General features: G+C 34.3%; 1 long non-coding RNA gene across 3 annotated transcripts; it reads left to right on the top strand.

The window, feature by feature from the left end:
* The first annotated feature begins 3,591 nt into the window (after positions 1 to 3,591).
* On the top strand, positions 3,592 to 19,633 carry LOC148784615 (uncharacterized). Of its 3 annotated transcripts, XR_016063217.1 has the most exons (20): positions 3,592 to 3,821; positions 4,565 to 4,623; positions 5,006 to 5,711; positions 6,225 to 6,291; positions 7,035 to 7,093; positions 7,476 to 8,181; positions 8,695 to 8,761; positions 9,505 to 9,563; positions 9,946 to 10,651; positions 11,165 to 11,231; positions 11,975 to 12,033; positions 12,416 to 13,121; positions 13,635 to 13,701; positions 14,445 to 14,503; positions 14,886 to 15,592; positions 16,106 to 16,172; positions 16,916 to 16,974; positions 17,357 to 18,063; positions 18,577 to 18,643; positions 19,387 to 19,633. It is a non-coding gene; the product is annotated as an uncharacterized LOC148784615 (long non-coding RNA). The 3 variants fall into 3 exon arrangements; XR_016063216.1 differs by having other exon boundaries at positions 4,565 to 5,711; XR_016063215.1 differs by having other exon boundaries at positions 3,592 to 5,711.
* Positions 19,634 to 20,363: the final 730 nt, after the last annotated feature.

Below are 20,363 nucleotides of genomic sequence, written 5' to 3'. Positions count from 1 at the left end.
TGATTAACAGAAATGTATGCTATATCAAAGTTTGATCTCAATAAATACGCAACAGTTACCTCAATAATGGCGTATCGGGGTCTATTTATAGAGCACAGCTGGGTATCGGGTACTGGGCCACGTGGCCTTATCCTACTGGCTCATGTTCTGATCGAACGGCTTCCATTGTCCGGGTCCTCAGTCGGTTTGTGCGACCCAGGCCGGGTCCTCCGCGACCCGCCCATTACAATAGGCGCGGATCCTGATCGCGGAATGACTCTAATGCCCTTAATGAAGGGTAATTTGGTCTTATTACAGGAGTTACAAGTGTATACCCATCATTACTCCCCCACTTTTTCAAAGTGCATGACCGTTGCCTTTGAAAAAGTCGAACAGTCGCGTCCGTCGATCGGTTACCCAGGCGGACACGTGGCGGCATCTCGGCGATTGATCTACGGCGCGCATTCCAAGATGGATCGGCCTATAAATATACCGGTCATTTAAACTCTCACGCCTGCCCCATATATAGACTTCCAGCGACCTGCACTCACGACTTGAAGTTCGCATTCGATCTGCAGCTTCCAGAGCCATCCTGTTTTAAGGTACGATGTCTTCCAGCTCTAGCTCGAATTCTAAGTCGCGACCTGGCTCAAGGTCTCCTGCGACCCATTCTGAGTCTGCGTCCGGGTCTACCTCTAAGTCTGTGTCCGGGTCTGCTTCAGAGTCTGCATCTAGGTCCGTGTTTGGGTCTTCTCATGGGTCTTTCTCTACCTCTCCAAAGAGGAACAAAAAATTTCTGATTTCAAAACTCACAGATGAACATGCCGGACCCTCAACTCTTGCGAAATTCCAGGATAGGCTCCCTAAAAACCCTTGGGAAGCTGTAGTCAGCAAAGTTAGGACTCCCATTCTCAAGATTAGGGAAAAATATCATATACCCTCCGATTACGAAATTATCATCCCTGCCAGTTTTGATCGCATGCATCGTCCCCCCGAGGGTTTCAGTGCTTTTTCTATCAAACACCTCGATGCCGGGGTACGATTCCCTTTGGCTCCCCTATAGCCTCGATTTTGAATAAACTGGGGCTATGCCCTATGCAACTTTCCCCCAATTCAATTTCTCATATCGTCTTTTTTGTTGTAATAATGCAATTCCTAGATATAGAACCCAGTTTTGATAATTTCTGGAGTTTGTACTCTTTCACCACCTCGAAATGATCCGGTAGTAGAGGTTTTTTCTATCTTTCGGCCAAGCCCAACTGTAGATACCTGACCGCCCTGAAGTCGAATGTAGGGGTCTGGTTAGATCGCTATATTTTCATTCGATCTCCTAGAGGTGTCTGGCCTTTTAAAAACGAATGGACCAAGTATAAACCCATCCCGAAAACAAGTGGAGGGGGGCTGGAGGACGATCAGATAAGGAGCCTAACGGCTTATAAGTACGACCCCAAGAAGCTTCTCACTAAGAAGGTTTTGCAAGTATCTGGGCTCTCTCCAGCGTCCCTCCATATCGAAGAGTCCTTAGGTGATTTTTCTCTTCTAGTCCCATTCATTCTGTTGTTGGTGTGCTCGCATGTACTGACTTCTCTAATTTTGCAGATAATCTAATCATGAGTTCGCGCAATGCTATGCGGATGATAGCGGCCCAAAACAAAGTGAGGAAGGGGAAAGAGGTCGAAGCTTCTTCTGATCTTCCTCCTAGTTCGCCCGCCCCAGTTCCTACGAAGGCTCTTGTATCTGCGAGTCCAGCCGGCCAGCAACCCATCCTGGTCAATAGTGAGGAGACGCCTTCCACTGATGAAGGTCACCATGGCTACAACTTTTCGGAGTTAGAATTAAATTTGGATGAAGTCAGTGGCGACCAGGGGGTCGAGCAGGAAAGGCGAGGTCCTCCCACTGAGGAGCGACCCAAAAAGAGGAAGCGATCCTCACCCAAACGGGGTCCGGGAAACAAGGCCAGGCAAGGGCCAAGTAATAAGGGCAAAGGGAAGGAGCCTGCGGAAGCCTCTAACCTTCCCCAACCCAAACCGCATAGCTCGAACCTATTGAGCAGGATGGCTAGGGAAGCTGCAGAGAAAACTGGCGAGAATGACGATCGGGACAAATTTTTTAGGGTAGCCCAGCTCGCTGCATGTTGGCAGGAAAGCCGGGCGGCTCTTCGAGGTAACCAGCCGCCTCCAAAATGGGATAGCATGTCGAGTTCGGCTCTCTATGGCGAAGCGGGGAATGACACTTTTGATCTTTATGATTCCATCATTTTCGTTCGCGATCAAGGGTCGCTGGTGACGAACAACCCCATTCGGCTCGAGGAGTTCGGGGCTCATTCCATGATTCAGGTATTCTTTTGGCTGATTGTCTATCTCTTCATTCTGCTTTCTTATTTGCTTTATTCGACCTCACAGGCCATGACCTTCCTCCGGAGTCTCACTCTGAAGTGCACCCACTATCGAAGGAGTTTCATTCAAACTGACCAGAAGGTGCAAAGTCTCAAGGCTCAACTGGCAGAGCGAGATGAGGCGGACCTCAAGCACGCGGATAGCATGCTGGTCCATGGTGAGAAAGTCCAGAGCTTGGAAGCCGAGCTCGACGCTGCCAGGAAAGAGAAAGAAATTCTTCTCTCTGAGAAGGAGGTGGCTTTGGCGGAGGCCAAGAAGGAAGCGTTCGATGCTGGACGTGAAGTCGGCCTTCTTGAAGGCCACAAGCAAGGAGTGGAAGAGGGCCAAGCTGATCGCATTCCCATTGAAGAACATCAGCAAATCTTGGCCAACTCCAGGATGTCCGCAGTTCGTGACTTTTTGAAGACGGACACTTTCACTGTGACGCCCCAAAAATTATAATATTTAATTGGGAGACTAATTGGTAAATTTTTATGAAACTTGGTTAATTGCTAAATAAGTTATGTTCCATAATTGGAATATAATAATACTTGAATGAATTAAATTGGAGTTCGTTATAATATTTTGGGACAAATTATATTAATTAAGAAAATTATGAAGGACGTAAATGGTATTTTGAGAAAAGTTTAATTAAATAAATAAAATAATAATAATATTATATATATAAAAATAATATGTATATATATATAAGTAGAGAGAGAGAGAGTTGAGAGTGGAGGTGGGGCCCAATTCCCACCGCCTCACTCCCTCTTTGCCTTTTTTTTATTTTACTTTGTATGTTGTTTTTAATATACACACAAACATATGCACATACAACACACACAGCAAATTGCAATTTTTTGGCGAGAGAAGAAAAACTGACGGAGGTAAGAAAATTGCTATTTTAATTTTTATTAATTTGTGTAATTATATTATTTAATTAGTTTATTTGTTAAATGTTGATTATATTAAGTGATATACTATTTAATCGGAGTACTTTATGATTTTAACTATTTAAATTAGTACCGACTTAAATACCAAAGCGGATATAAAAATGATATCGTTGGTTAATTAGATTATTAAATTTATTAGATTTGAATGTTGCTATAGCCAATTTATGTAATTCCATCGGAATGATTAACCAAATACGCAATTCTATGTATTATTCCTTAATTAAATTATATAATAGCGAGAAATTGGTAGAAAATTCATGGAAATATTCCAAAAATTATAGTTAATAAATGGTATGTTAATAAAGAGGATTAACGAAGATTTGTACTTCGATAGAAATGGAATATTGAAGAACTACTAGAAATTGTACGAATAATATTTAATATTATATTTAAAAGAAATTACGATATTATCGATATATTAATTATATGTGGTATAACTCATTATAGGATACGGGGGTGAAGTAAAAGGACTGACAATTAGTGACAGAGTAGAAAGAAACGTTGTAAGGTCGAGGTAAGTAAATAATTAGTATTATCTATATATGTTCTCTTTATTTGTGGTATTAATAGCTGATATTGTTTTATCTGACAATATATGCGTGGTGAATGATTTGAATTGATTGATGGCATTGTGTACGTGGAATGAGCTAATATGTTGAAATATCATGTTTGTTGTATGTTATGTTGTGGGTGTCTGAAAATGAGAATGTAATGATATATTGTTTTACGTTACTAGTTGCTTACAAGAATGGTGATATGTGGAAATGAGGGAGAGGTGGAAATTGAATATAATTGTGGCGTGAATACCCCTTGACGTGTTGAAAATGCTATGTGCGAAAAGAAAGTCCTATGTGCGAAAAGAAAATGCTATGTGCGCAATTAAAAAAGCTTTGATGCGATGCTATGTGCGAAAAGAAAATGTTATGTGCGAAATGAAACAGCTATGTGCGAGATTGATGAGCCGGCTGTCAAGGAGATTCACTTAAATTTATATAACGGTGAGATTGAGTTGGTGGGAAAAACACAATATCACCTTCTGTTAAGCAAACTAGGGAAAAATAGAGTTTGGTTAGTTGTCTTATTATGAGATAGTCATGTGGTGTAATAAAGTTGATTATGTTGGAATTAAATTGATTGTATTCCATTAGTGTTGCATGTTTATCTTGTTTGGGCTATGGTTGACATGCATATATAGATAGGACTGGTTATTTGCTTACTGAGTGGCAGGCTCATTCCCCTGCTGACATTTTCTTTCAGGAATAGACTTTGAGGTGTCTGACTATTGAAGAATAGGTCCACGCGCTATACTCAGGCAGGTCGGGCCAGTATGCAGTTTTCTCCTCTTAGTCAGTTAGAGTACAACTCACATTTTGTTTGTACAGAGAGAATATAATTGTACGGATTACTTGTGGTGAATCACCTTGTGGTGTTTGATATGTATATATATATATATAATATTGTAAGTTGTTAATACTTGCTATGACATGTTGGGATTACGTATGCAAATTTATATTTATGAACACATGGATTACTATAAGTATGACGTTTAGGGTAGGTATAGCCATTGTAGCAAAGGGGGTGCTGCATTAGGTGGTATCAGAGCAGGGATTAGATTTCCTTGGGATAGTAGTTGAAATACAATATTATGCGTAAGGTGTATATATTAGGAATCTACTCACATGTGTGCATTTCATATAGGATGGAAGCGTCAAGGGAAAACGCTGCTGGCCCAACTGAGTCATTAGAGTTTGTGTAGGGTCATGATTCTGGATCAGAACATGAGGGGTTAGGATTCCAAAATAGAAATGTCTCACAACCAGAAATGAACCCCTTTATGCAACAGTTTGTTGAAATGATGCAGAGGACATGAGAGAAAAATACCCATATTTATTCCTTGAACTAGTAAGTTAGTTAAATTTCGGGGACGAAATTTTTATTAGGAGGGGAGAATTGTGACGCCCCAAAAATTATAATATTTAATTGGGAGACTAATTGGTAAATTTTTATGAAACTTGGTTAATTAGTAAATAAGTTATGTTCCATAATTGGAATATAATAATACTTGAATGAATTAAATTGGAGTTCGTTATAATATTTTGGGACAAATTATATTAATTAAGAAAATTATGAAGGACGTAAATGGTATTTTAAAAAAAGTTTAATTAAATAAATAAAATAATAATATTATTATATATATAAAAATAATATGTATATATATATATATAAGTAGAGAGAGAGAGAGAGTTGAGAGTGGAGGTGGGGCCCAATTCCCACCGCCTCACTCCCTCTTTGCCTTTTTTTTATTTTAGTTTGTATGTTGTTTTTAATATACACACAAACATATGCACATACAACACACACAGCAAATTGCAATTTTTTGGCGAGAGAAGAAAAACAGACGGAGGTAAGAAAATTGCTATTTTAATTTTTATTAATTTGTGTAATTATATTATTTAATTAGTTCATTCATTAAATGTTGATTATATTAAGTGATATACTATTTAATCGGAGTACTTTATGATTTTAACTATTTAAATTAGTACCGACTTAAATACCAAAGCGGATATAAAAATGATATCGTTGGTTAATTAGATTATTAAATTTATTAGATTTGAATGTTGCTATAGCCAATTTATGTAATTCCATCGGAATGATTAACCAAACACGCAATTCTATGTATTATTGCTTAATTAAATTATATAATAGCGAGAAATTGGTAGAAAATTCATGGAAATATTCCAAAAATTATAGTTAATAAATGGTATGTTAATAAAGAGGATTAACGAAGATTTGTACTTCGATAGAAATGGAATATTGAAGAACTACTAGAAATTGTACGAATAATATTTAATATTATATTTAAAAGAAATTACGATATTATCGATATATTAATTATATGTGGTATAACTCATTATAGGATACGGGGGTGAAGTAAAAGGACTGACAATTAGTGACAGAGTAGAAAGAAACGTTGTAAGGTCGAGGTAAGTAAATAATTAGTATTATCTATATATGTTCTCTTTATTTGTGGTATTAATAGCTGATATTGTTTTATCTGACAATATATGCGTGGTGAATGATTTGAATTGATTGATGGCATTGTGTACGTGGAATGAGCTAATATGTTGAAATATCATGTTTGTTGTATGTTATGTTGTGGGTGTCTGAAAATGAGAATGTAATGATATATTGTTTTACGTTACTAGTTGCTTACAAGAATGGTGATATGTGGAAATGAGGGAGAGGTGGAAATTGAATATAATTGTGGCGTGAATACCCCTTGACGTGTTGAAAATGCTATGTGCGAAAAGAAAGTCCTATGTGCGAAAAGAAAATGCTATGTGCGCAATTAAAAAAGCTTTGATGCGATGCTATGTGCGAAAAGAAAATGTTATGTGCGAAATGAAACAGCTATGTGCGAGATTGATGAGCCGGCTGTCAAGGAGATTCACTTAAATTTATATAACGGTGAGATTGAGTTGGTGGGAAAAACACAATATCACCTTCTGTTAAGCAAACTAGGGAAAAATAGAGTTTGGTTAGTTGTCTTATTATGAGATAGTCATGTGGTGTAATAAAGTTGATTATGTTGGAATTAAATTGATTGTATTCCATTAGTGTTGCATGTTTATCTTGTTTGGGCTATGGTTGACATGCATATATAGATAGGACTGGTTATTTGCTTACTGAGTGGCAGGCTCATTCCCCTGCTGACATTTTCTTTCAGGAATAGACTTTGAGGTGTCTGACTATTGAAGAATAGGTCCACGCGCTATACTCAGGCAGGTCGGGCCAGTATGCAGTTTTCTCCTCTTAGTCAGTTAGAGTACAACTCACATTTTGTTTGTACAGAGAGAATATAATTGTACGGATTACTTGTGGTGAATCACCTTGTGGTGTTTGATATGTATATATATATATATAATATTGTAAGTTGTTAATACTTGCTATGACATGTTGGGATTACGTATGCAAATTTATATTTATGAACACATGGATTACTATAAGTATGACGTTTAGGGTAGGTATAGCCATTGTAGCAAAGGGGGTGCTGCATTAGGTGGTATCAGAGCAGGGATTAGATTTCCTTGGGATAGTAGTTGAAATACAATATTATGCGTAAGGTGTATATATTAGGAATCTACTCACATGTGTGCATTTCATATAGGATGGAAGCGTCAAGGGAAAACGCTGCTGGCCCAACTGAGTCATTAGAGTTTGTGTAGGGTCATGATTCTGGATCAGAACATGAGGGGTTAGGATTCCAAAATAGAAATGTCTCACAACCAGAAATGAACCCCTTTATGCAACAGTTTGTTGAAATGATGCAGAGGACATGAGAGAAAAATACCCATATTTATTCCTTGAACTAGTAAGTTAGTTAAATTTCGGGGACGAAATTTTTATTAGGAGGGGAGAATTGTGACGCCCCAAAAATTATAATATTTAATTGGGAGACTAATTGGTAAATTTTTATGAAACTTGGTTAATTAGTAAATAAGTTATGTTCCATAATTGGAATATAATAATACTTGAATGAATTAAATTGGAGTTCGTTATAATATTTTGGGACAAATTATATTAATTAAGAAAATTATGAAGGACGTAAATGGTATTTTAAAAAAAGTTTAATTAAATAAATAAAATAATAATATTATTATATATATAAAAATAATATGTATATATATATATATAAGTAGAGAGAGAGAGAGAGTTGAGAGTGGAGGTGGGGCCCAATTCCCACCGCCTCACTCCCTCTTTGCCTTTTTTTTATTTTAGTTTGTATGTTGTTTTTAATATACACACAAACATATGCACATACAACACACACAGCAAATTGCAATTTTTTGGCGAGAGAAGAAAAACAGACGGAGGTAAGAAAATTGCTATTTTAATTTTTATTAATTTGTGTAATTATATTATTTAATTAGTTCATTCATTAAATGTTGATTATATTAAGTGATATACTATTTAATCGGAGTACTTTATGATTTTAACTATTTAAATTAGTACCGACTTAAATACCAAAGCGGATATAAAAATGATATCGTTGGTTAATTAGATTATTAAATTTATTAGATTTGAATGTTGCTATAGCCAATTTATGTAATTCCATCGGAATGATTAACCAAACACGCAATTCTATGTATTATTGCTTAATTAAATTATATAATAGCGAGAAATTGGTAGAAAATTCATGGAAATATTCCAAAAATTATAGTTAATAAATGGTATGTTAATAAAGAGGATTAACGAAGATTTGTACTTCGATAGAAATGGAATATTGAAGAACTACTAGAAATTGTACGAATAATATTTAATATTATATTTAAAAGAAATTACGATATTATCGATATATTAATTATATGTGGTATAACTCATTATAGGATACGGGGGTGAAGTAAAAGGACTGACAATTAGTGACAGAGTAGAAAGAAACGTTGTAAGGTCGAGGTAAGTAAATAATTAGTATTATCTATATATGTTCTCTTTATTTGTGGTATTAATAGCTGATATTGTTTTATCTGACAATATATGCGTGGTGAATGATTTGAATTGATTGATGGCATTGTGTACGTGGAATGAGCTAATATGTTGAAATATCATGTTTGTTGTATGTTATGTTGTGGGTGTCTGAAAATGAGAATGTAATGATATATTGTTTTACGTTACTAGTTGCTTACAAGAATGGTGATATGTGGAAATAAGGGAGAGGTGGAAATTGAATATAATTGTGGCGTGAATACCCCTTGACGTGTTAAAAATGCTATGTGCGAAAAGAAAGTCCTATGTGCGAAAAGAAAATGCTATGTGCGCAATTAAAAAAGCTTTGATGCGATGCTATGTGCGAAAAGAAAATGTTATGTGCGAAATGAAACAGCTATGTGCGAGATTGATGAGCCGGCTGTCAAGGAGATTCACTTAAATTTATATAACGGTGAGATTGAGTTGGTGGGAAAAACACAATATCACCTTCTGTTAAGCAAACTAGGGAAAAATAGAGTTTGGTTAGTTGTCTTATTATGAGATAGTCATGTGGTGTAATAAAGTTGATTATGTTGGAATTAAATTGATTGTATTCCATTAGTGTTGCATGTTTATCTTGTTTGGGCTATGGTTGACATGCATATATAGATAGGACTGGTTATTTGCTTACTGAGTGGCAGGCTCATTCCCCTGCTGACATTTTCTTTCAGGAATAGACTTTGAGGTGTCTGACTATTGAAGAATAGGTCCACGCGCTATACTCAGGCAGGTCGGGCCAGTATGCAGTTTTCTCCTCTTAGTCAGTTAGAGTACAACTCACATTTTGTTTGTACAGAGAGAATATAATTGTACGGATTACTTGTGGTGAATCACCTTGTGGTGTTTGATATGTATATATATATATATAATATTGTAAGTTGTTAATACTTGCTATGACATGTTGGGATTACGTATGCAAATTTATATTTATGAACACATGGATTACTATAAGTATGACGTTTAGGGTAGGTATAGCCATTGTAGCAAAGGGGGTGCTGCATTAGGTGGTATCAGAGCAGGGATTAGATTTCCTTGGGATAGTAGTTGAAATACAATATTATGCGTAAGGTGTATATATTAGGAATCTACTCACATGTGTGCATTTCATATAGGATGGAAGCGTCAAGGGAAAACGCTGCTGGCCCAACTGAGTCATTAGAGTTTGTGTAGGGTCATGATTCTGGATCAGAACATGAGGGGTTAGGATTCCAAAATAGAAATGTCTCACAACCAGAAATGAACCCCTTTATGCAACAGTTTGTTGAAATGATGCAGAGGACATGAGAGAAAAATACCCATATTTATTCCTTGAACTAGTAAGTTAGTTAAATTTCGGGGACGAAATTTTTATTAGGAGGGGAGAATTGTGACGCCCCAAAAATTATAATATTTAATTGGGAGACTAATTGGTAAATTTTTATGAAACTTGGTTAATTAGTAAATAAGTTATGTTCCATAATTGGAATATAATAATACTTGAATGAATTAAATTGGAGTTCGTTATAATATTTTGGGACAAATTATATTAATTAAGAAAATTATGAAGGACGTAAATGGTATTTTAAAAAAAGTTTAATTAAATAAATAAAATAATAATATTATTATATATATAAAAATAATATGTATATATATATATATAAGTAGAGAGAGAGAGAGAGTTGAGAGTGGAGGTGGGGCCCAATTCCCACCGCCTCACTCCCTCTTTGCCTTTTTTTTATTTTAGTTTGTATGTTGTTTTTAATATACACACAAACATATGCACATACAACACACACAGCAAATTGCAATTTTTTGGCGAGAGAAGAAAAACAGACGGAGGTAAGAAAATTGCTATTTTAATTTTTATTAATTTGTGTAATTATATTATTTAATTAGTTCATTCATTAAATGTTGATTATATTAAGTGATATACTATTTAATCGGAGTACTTTATGATTTTAACTATTTAAATTAGTACCGACTTAAATACCAAAGCGGATATAAAAATGATATCGTTGGTTAATTAGATTATTAAATTTATTAGATTTGAATGTTGCTATAGCCAATTTATGTAATTCCATCGGAATGATTAACCAAACACGCAATTCTATGTATTATTGCTTAATTAAATTATATAATAGCGAGAAATTGGTAGAAAATTCATGGAAATATTCCAAAAATTATAGTTAATAAATGGTATGTTAATAAAGAGGATTAACGAAGATTTGTACTTCGATAGAAATGGAATATTGAAGAACTACTAGAAATTGTACGAATAATATTTAATATTATATTTAAAAGAAATTACGATATTATCGATATATTAATTATATGTGGTATAACTCATTATAGGATACGGGGGTGAAGTAAAAGGACTGACAATTAGTGACAGAGTAGAAAGAAACGTTGTAAGGTCGAGGTAAGTAAATAATTAGTATTATCTATATATGTTCTCTTTATTTGTGGTATTAATAGCTGATATTGTTTTATCTGACAATATATGCGTGGTGAATGATTTGAATTGATTGATGGCATTGTGTACGTGGAATGAGCTAATATGTTGAAATATCATGTTTGTTGTATGTTATGTTGTGGGTGTCTGAAAATGAGAATGTAATGATATATTGTTTTACGTTACTAGTTGCTTACAAGAATGGTGATATGTGGAAATGAGGGAGAGGTGGAAATTGAATATAATTGTGGCGTGAATACCCCTTGACGTGTTGAAAATGCTATGTGCGAAAAGAAAGTCCTATGTGCGAAAAGAAAATGCTATGTGCGCAATTAAAAAAGCTTTGATGCGATGCTATGTGCGAAAAGAAAATGTTATGTGCGAAATGAAACAGCTATGTGCGAGATTGATGAGCCGGCTGTCAAGGAGATTCACTTAAATTTATATAACGGTGAGATTGAGTTGGTGGGAAAAACACAATATCACCTTCTGTTAAGCAAACTAGGGAAAAATAGAGTTTGGTTAGTTGTCTTATTATGAGATAGTCATGTGGTGTAATAAAGTTGATTATGTTGGAATTAAATTGATTGTATTCCATTAGTGTTGCATGTTTATCTTGTTTGGGCTATGGTTGACATGCATATATAGATAGGACTGGTTATTTGCTTACTGAGTGGCAGGCTCATTCCCCTGCTGACATTTTCTTTCAGGAATAGACTTTGAGGTGTCTGACTATTGAAGAATAGGTCCACGCGCTATACTCAGGCAGGTCGGGCCAGTATGCAGTTTTCTCCTCTTAGTCAGTTAGAGTACAACTCACATTTTGTTTGTACAGAGAGAATATAATTGTACGGATTACTTGTGGTGAATCACCTTGTGGTGTTTGATATGTATATATATATATATAATATTGTAAGTTGTTAATACTTGCTATGACATGTTGGGATTACGTATGCAAATTTATATTTATGAACACATGGATTACTATAAGTATGACGTTTAGGGTAGGTATAGCCATTGTAGCAAAGGGGGTGCTGCATTAGGTGGTATCAGAGCAGGGATTAGATTTCCTTGGGATAGTAGTTGAAATACAATATTATGCGTAAGGTGTATATATTAGGAATCTACTCACATGTGTGCATTTCATATAGGATGGAAGCGTCAAGGGAAAACGCTGCTGGCCCAACTGAGTCATTAGAGTTTGTGTAGGGTCATGATTCTGGATCAGAACATGAGGGGTTAGGATTCCAAAATAGAAATGTCTCACAACCAGAAATGAACCCCTTTATGCAACAGTTTGTTGAAATGATGCAGAGGACATGAGAGAAAAATACCCATATTTATTCCTTGAACTAGTAAGTTAGTTAAATTTCGGGGACGAAATTTTTATTAGGAGGGGAGAATTGTGACGCCCCAAAAATTATAATATTTAATTGGGAGACTAATTGGTAAATTTTTATGAAACTTGGTTAATTAGTAAATAAGTTATGTTCCATAATTGGAATATAATAATACTTGAATGAATTAAATTGGAGTTCGTTATAATATTTTGGGACAAATTATATTAATTAAGAAAATTATGAAGGACGTAAATGGTATTTTAAAAAAAGTTTAATTAAATAAATAAAATAATAATATTATTATATATATAAAAATAATATGTATATATATATATATAAGTAGAGAGAGAGAGAGAGTTGAGAGTGGAGGTGGGGCCCAATTCCCACCGCCTCACTCCCTCTTTGCCTTTTTTTTATTTTAGTTTGTATGTTGTTTTTAATATACACACAAACATATGCACATACAACACACACAGCAAATTGCAATTTTTTGGCGAGAGAAGAAAAACAGACGGAGGTAAGAAAATTGCTATTTTAATTTTTATTAATTTGTGTAATTATATTATTTAATTAGTTCATTCATTAAATGTTGATTATATTAAGTGATATACTATTTAATCGGAGTACTTTATGATTTTAACTATTTAAATTAGTACCGACTTAAATACCAAAGCGGATATAAAAATGATATCGTTGGTTAATTAGATTATTAAATTTATTAGATTTGAATGTTGCTATAGCCAATTTATGTAATTCCATCGGAATGATTAACCAAACACGCAATTCTATGTATTATTGCTTAATTAAATTATATAATAGCGAGAAATTGGTAGAAAATTCATGGAAATATTCCAAAAATTATAGTTAATAAATGGTATGTTAATAAAGAGGATTAACGAAGATTTGTACTTCGATAGAAATGGAATATTGAAGAACTACTAGAAATTGTACGAATAATATTTAATATTATATTTAAAAGAAATTACGATATTATCGATATATTAATTTTATGTGGTATAACTCATTATAGGATACGGGGGTGAAGTAAAAGGACTGACAATTAGTGACAGAGTAGAAAGAAACGTTGTAAGGTCGAGGTAAGTAAATAATTAGTATTATCTATATATGTTCTCTTTATTTGTGGTATTAATAGCTGATATTGTTTTATCTGACAATATATGCGTGGTGAATGATTTGAATTGATTGATGGCATTGTGTACGTGGAATGAGCTAATATGTTGAAATATCATGTTTGTTGTATGTTATGTTGTGGGTGTCTGAAAATGAGAATGTAATGATATATTGTTTTACGTTACTAGTTGCTTACAAGAATGGTGATATGTGGAAATGAGGGAGAGGTGGAAATTGAATATAATTGTGGCGTGAATACCCCTTGACGTGTTGAAAATGCTATGTGCGAAAAGAAAGTCCTATGTGCGAAAAGAAAATGCTATGTGCGCAATTAAAAAAGCTTTGATGCGATGCTATGTGCGAAAAGAAAATGTTATGTGCGAAATGAAACAGCTATGTGCGAGATTGATGAGCCGGCTGTCAAGGAGATTCACTTAAATTTATATAACGGTGAGATTGAGTTGGTGGGAAAAACACAATATCACCTTCTGTTAAGCAAACTAGGGAAAAATAGAGTTTGGTTAGTTGTCTTATTATGAGATAGTCATGTGGTGTAATAAAGTTGATTATGTTGGAATTAAATTGATTGTATTCCATTAGTGTTGCATGTTTATCTTGTTTGGGCTATGGTTGACATGCATATATAGATAGGACTGGTTATTTGCTTACTGAGTGGCAGGCTCATTCCCCTGCTGACATTTTCTTTCAGGAATAGACTTTGAGGTGTCTGACTATTGAAGAATAGGTCCACGCGCTATACTCAGGCAGGTCGGGCCAGTATGCAGTTTTCTCCTCTTAGTCAGTTAGAGTACAACTCACATTTTGTTTGTACAGAGAGAATATAATTGTACGGATTACTTGTGGTGAATCACCTTGTGGTGTTTGATATGTATATATATATATATAATATTGTAAGTTGTTAATACTTGCTATGACATGTTGGGATTACGTATGCAAATTTATATTTATGAACACATGGATTACTATAAGTATGACGTTTAGGGTAGGTATAGCCATTGTAGCAAAGGGGGTGCTGCATTAGGTGGTATCAGAGCAGGGATTAGATTTCCTTGGGATAGTAGTTGAAATACAATATTATGCGTAAGGTGTATATATTAGGAATCTACTCACATGTGTGCATTTCATATAGGATGGAAGCGTCAAGGGAAAACGCTGCTGGCCCAACTGAGTCATTAGAGTTTGTGTAGGGTCATGATTCTGGATCAGAACATGAGGGGTTAGGATTCCAAAATAGAAATGTCTCACAACCAGAAATGAACCCCTTTATGCAACAGTTTGTTGAAATGATGCAGAGGACATGAGAGAAAAATACCCATATTTATTCCTTGAACTAGTAAGTTAGTTAAATTTCGGGGACGAAATTTTTATTAGGCGGGGAGAATTGTGACGCCCCAAAAATTATAATATTTAATTGGGAGACTAATTGGTAAATTTTTATGAAACTTGGTTAATTAGTAAATAAGTTATGTTCCATAATTGGAATATAATAATACTTGAATGAATTAAATTGGAGTTCGTTATAATATTTTGGGACAAATTATATTAATTAAGAAAATTATGAAGGACGTAAATGGTATTTTAAAAAAAAGTTTAATTAAATAAATAAAATAATAATATTATTATATATATAAAAATAATATGTATATATATATATATAAGTAGAGAGAGAGAGAGAGTTGAGAGTGGAGGTGGGGCCCAATTCCCACCGCCTCACTCCCTCTTTGCCTTTTTTTTATTTTAGTTTGTATGTTGTTTTTAATATACACACAAACATATGCACATACAACACACACAGCAAATTGCAATTTTTTGGCGAGAGAAGAAAAACAGACGGAGGTAAGAAAATTGCTATTTTAATTTTTATTAATTTGTGTAATTATATTATTTAATTAGTTCATTCATTAAATGTTGATTATATTAAGTGATATACTATTTAATCGGAGTACTTTATGATTTTAACTATTTAAATTAGTACCGACTTAAATACCAAAGCGGATATAAAAATGATATCGTTGGTTAATTAGATTATTAAATTTATTAGATTTGAATGTTGCTATAGCCAATTTATGTAATTCCATCGGAATGATTAACCAAACACGCAATTCTATGTATTATTGCTTAATTAAATTATATAATAGCGAGAAATTGGTAGAAAATTCATGGAAATATTCCAAAAATTATAGTTAATAAATGGTATGTTAATAAAGAGGATTAACGAAGATTTGTACTTCGATAGAAATGGAATATTGAAGAACTACTAGAAATTGTACGAATAATATTTAATATTATATTTAAAAGAAATTACGATATTATCGATATATTAATTATATGTGGTATAACTCATTATAGGATACGGGGGTGAAGTAAAAGGACTGACAATTAGTGACAGAGTAGAAAGAAACGTTGTAAGGTCGAGGTAAGTAAATAATTAGTATTATCTATATATGTTCTCTTTATTTGTGGTATTAATAGCTGATATTGTTTTATCTGACAATATATGCGTGGTGAATGATTTGAATTGATTGATGGCATTGTGTACGTGGAATGAGCTAATATGTTGAAATATCATGTTTGTTGTATGTTATGTTGTGGGTGTCTGAAAATGAGAATGTAATGATATATTGTTTTACGTTACTAGTTGCTTACAAGAATGGTGATATGTGGAAATGAGGGAGAGGTGGAAATTGAATATAATTGTGGCGTGAATACCCCTTGACGTGTTGAAAATGCTATGTGCGAAAAGAAAGTCCTATGTGCGAAAAGAAAATGCTATGTGCGCAATTAAAAAAGCTTTGATGCGATGCTATGTGCGAAAAGAAAATGTTATGTGCGAAATGAAACAGCTATGTGCGAGATTGATGAGCCGGCTGTCAAGGAGATTCACTTAAATTTATATAACGGTGAGATTGAGTTGGTGGGAAAAACACAATATCACCTTCTGTTAAGCAAACTAGGGAAAAATAGAGTTTGGTTAGTTGTCTTATTATGAGATAGTCATGTGGTGTAATAAAGTTGATTATGTTGGAATTAAATTGATTGTATTCCATTAGTGTTGCATGTTTATCTTGTTTGGGCTATGGTTGACATGCATATATAGATAGGACTGGTTATTTGCTTACTGAGTGGCAGGCTCATTCCCCTGCTGACATTTTCTTTCAGGAATAGACTTTGAGGTGTCTGACTATTGAAGAATAGGTCCACGCGCTATACTCAGGCAGGTCGGGCCAGTATGCAGTTTTCTCCTCTTAGTCAGTTAGAGTACAACTCACATTTTGTTTGTACAGAGAGAATATAATTGTACGGATTACTTGTGGTGAATCACCTTGTGGTGTTTGATATGTATATATATATATATAATATTGTAAGTTGTTAATACTTGCTATGACATGTTGGGATTACGTATGCAAATTTATATTTATGAACACATGGATTACTATAAGTATGACGTTTAGGGTAGGTATAGCCATTGTAGCAAAGGGGGTGCTGCATTAGGTGGTATCAGAGCAGGGATTAGATTTCCATGGGATAGTAGTTGAAATACAATATTATGCGTAAGGTGTATATATTAGGAATCTACTCACATGTGTGCATTTCATATAGGATGGAAGCGTCAAGGGAAAACGCTGCTGGCCCAACTGAGTCATTAGAGTTTGTGTAGGGTCATGATTCTGGATCAGAACATGAGGGGTTAGGATTCCAAAATAGAAATGTCTCACAACCAGAAATGAACCCCTTTATGCAACAGTTTGTTGAAATGATGCAGAGGACATGAGAGAAAAATACCCATATTTATTCCTTGAACTAGTAAGTTAGTTAAATTTCGGGGACGAAATTTTTATTAGGCGGGGAGAATTGTGACGCCCCAAAAATTATAATATTTAATTGGGAGACTAATTGGTAAATTTTTATGAAACTTGGTTAATTAGTAAATAAGTTATGTTCCATAATTGGAATATAATAATACTTGAATGAATTAAATTGGAGTTCGTTATAATATTTTGGGACAAATTATATTAATTAAGAAAATTATGAAGGACGTAAATGGTATTTTAAAAAAAAGTTTAATTAAATAAATAAAATAATAATATTATTATATATATAAAAATAATATGTATATATATATATATAAGTAGAGAGAGAGAGAGAGTTGAGAGTGGAGGTGGGGCCCAATTCCCACCGCCTCACTCCCTCTTTGCCTTTTTTTTATTTTAGTTTGTATGTTGTTTTTAATATACACACAAACATATGCACATACAACACACACAGCAAATTGCAATTTTTTGGCGAGAGAAGAAAAACAGACGGAGGTAAGAAAATTGCTATTTTAATTTTTATTAATTTGTGTAATTATATTATTTAATTAGTTCATTCATTAAATGTTGATTATATTAAGTGATATACTATTTAATCGGAGTACTTTATGATTTTAACTATTTAAATTAGTACCGACTTAAATACCAAAGCGGATATAAAAATGATATCGTTGGTTAATTAGATTATTAAATTTATTAGATTTGAATGTTGCTATAGCCAATTTATGTAATTCCATCGGAATGATTAACCAAACACGCAATTCTATGTATTATTGCTTAATTAAATTATATAATAGCGAGAAATTGGTAGAAAATTCATGGAAATATTCCAAAAATTATAGTTAATAAATGGTATGTTAATAAAGAGGATTAACGAAGATTTGTACTTCGATAGAAATGGAATATTGAAGAACTACTAGAAATTGTACGAATAATATTTAATATTATATTTAAAAGAAATTACGATATTATCGATATATTAATTATATGTGGTATAACTCATTATAGGATACGGGGGTGAAGTAAAAGGACTGACAATTAGTGACAGAGTAGAAAGAAACGTTGTAAGGTCGAGGTAAGTAAATAATTAGTATTATCTATATATGTTCTCTTTATTTGTGGTATTAATAGCTGATATTGTTTTATCTGACAATATATGCGTGGTGAATGATTTGAATTGATTGATGGCATTGTGTACGTGGAATGAGCTAATATGTTGAAATATCATGTTTGTTGTATGTTATGTTGTGGGTGTCTGAAAATGAGAATGTAATGATATATTGTTTTACGTTACTAGTTGCTTACAAGAATGGTGATATGTGGAAATGAGGGAGAGGTGGAAATTGAATATAATTGTGGCGTGAATACCCCTTGACGTGTTGAAAATGCTATGTGCGAAAAGAAAGTCCTATGTGCGAAAAGAAAATGCTATGTGCGCAATTAAAAAAGCTTTGATGCGATGCTATGTGCGAAAAGAAAATGTTATGTGCGAAATGAAACAGCTATGTGCGAGATTGATGAGCCGGCTGTCAAGGAGATTCACTTAAATTTATATAACGGTGAGATTGAGTTGGTGGGAAAAACACAATATCACCTTCTGTTAAGCAAACTAGGGAAAAATAGAGTTTGGTTAGTTGTCTTATTATGAGATAGTCATGTGGTGTAATAAAGTTGATTATGTTGGAATTAAATTGATTGTATTCCATTAGTGTTGCATGTTTATCTTGTTTGGGCTATGGTTGACATGCATATATAGATAGGACTGGTTATTTGCTTACTGAGTGGCAGGCTCATTCCCCTGCTGACATTTTCTTTCAGGAATAGACTTTGAGGTGTCTGACTATTGAAGAATAGGTCCACGCGCTATACTCAGGCAGGTCGGGCCAGTATGCAGTTTTCTCCTCTTAGTCAGTTAGAGTACAACTCACATTTTGTTTGTACAGAGAGAATATAATTGTACGGATTACTTGTGGTGAATCACCTTGTGGTGTTTGATATGTATATATATATATAATATTGTATGTTGTTAATACTTGCTATGACATGTTGGGATAACGTATGCAAATTTATATTTATGAACACATGGATTACTATAAGTATGACGTTTAGGGTAGGTATAGCCCTTGTAGCAAAGGGGGTGCTACATTCACGACTGCCCTCGAGCTCAAGTCTGCGAATTCATTCGTCAAGGGCTATGAGACCTGCCTGTCTCAGATCGCAAAGGTTGGCGGACTTCAAGAATCTTTCGATCGCGGTGAACTGAACATCGCGCAAAATGGCGACCTCCAGCCTTATCCTGCTGATTCCGACCAGAAGGATGATGTGTTTATGGCCTTGAGAGACGAGCTGGAAGCGGAGGCTAATGCGTGACTCGTCCCGCTCTCCCCATTTTTGTAGTAGGATTCTGACCCGACCACTCTTGAATTGTAAATCCTATAGACCGTTTTTTGGGAATGTAATTCTTTTGGGAATATGACATTGGGGCATAGGTTTTTGATCGCCCCTGTCGATGACATTCGATCAATGGAAAGATAATACTTTTGGCAGCTTGTGTACTTTGCTTCTCTTTTTATTTACCGAATGCTTCCTTTCGTTCAAAGATTGCATGTTTTTTGGATCGCACGAAACTTGTCTTCTTTTGATCGTCCTTTCAGCCTGCGTGTGAAGTACATCATTTTCAGATCGTATATTTAGGTTGCGTCTTTCTCAAATCGCATGATTGGACGCGTCTTTTTCAGTTCGCGTTAATTGGATGCGTCTTTTTCAGATTGCATGATTGGACGCGTCTTTTTCAG

The sequence above is a fragment of the Sesamum indicum genome, linkage group LG12 (assembly GCF_026168435.1).
Source record: "Sesamum indicum cultivar Baizhima isolate 11 linkage group LG12, ASM2616843v1, whole genome shotgun sequence".
Classification (NCBI taxonomy): domain Eukaryota; kingdom Viridiplantae; phylum Streptophyta; class Magnoliopsida; order Lamiales; family Pedaliaceae; genus Sesamum; species Sesamum indicum.
The sequence above is the reverse complement of the archived record's forward strand: the minus strand, read 5'-3'. Positions and strand labels throughout refer to the sequence as shown.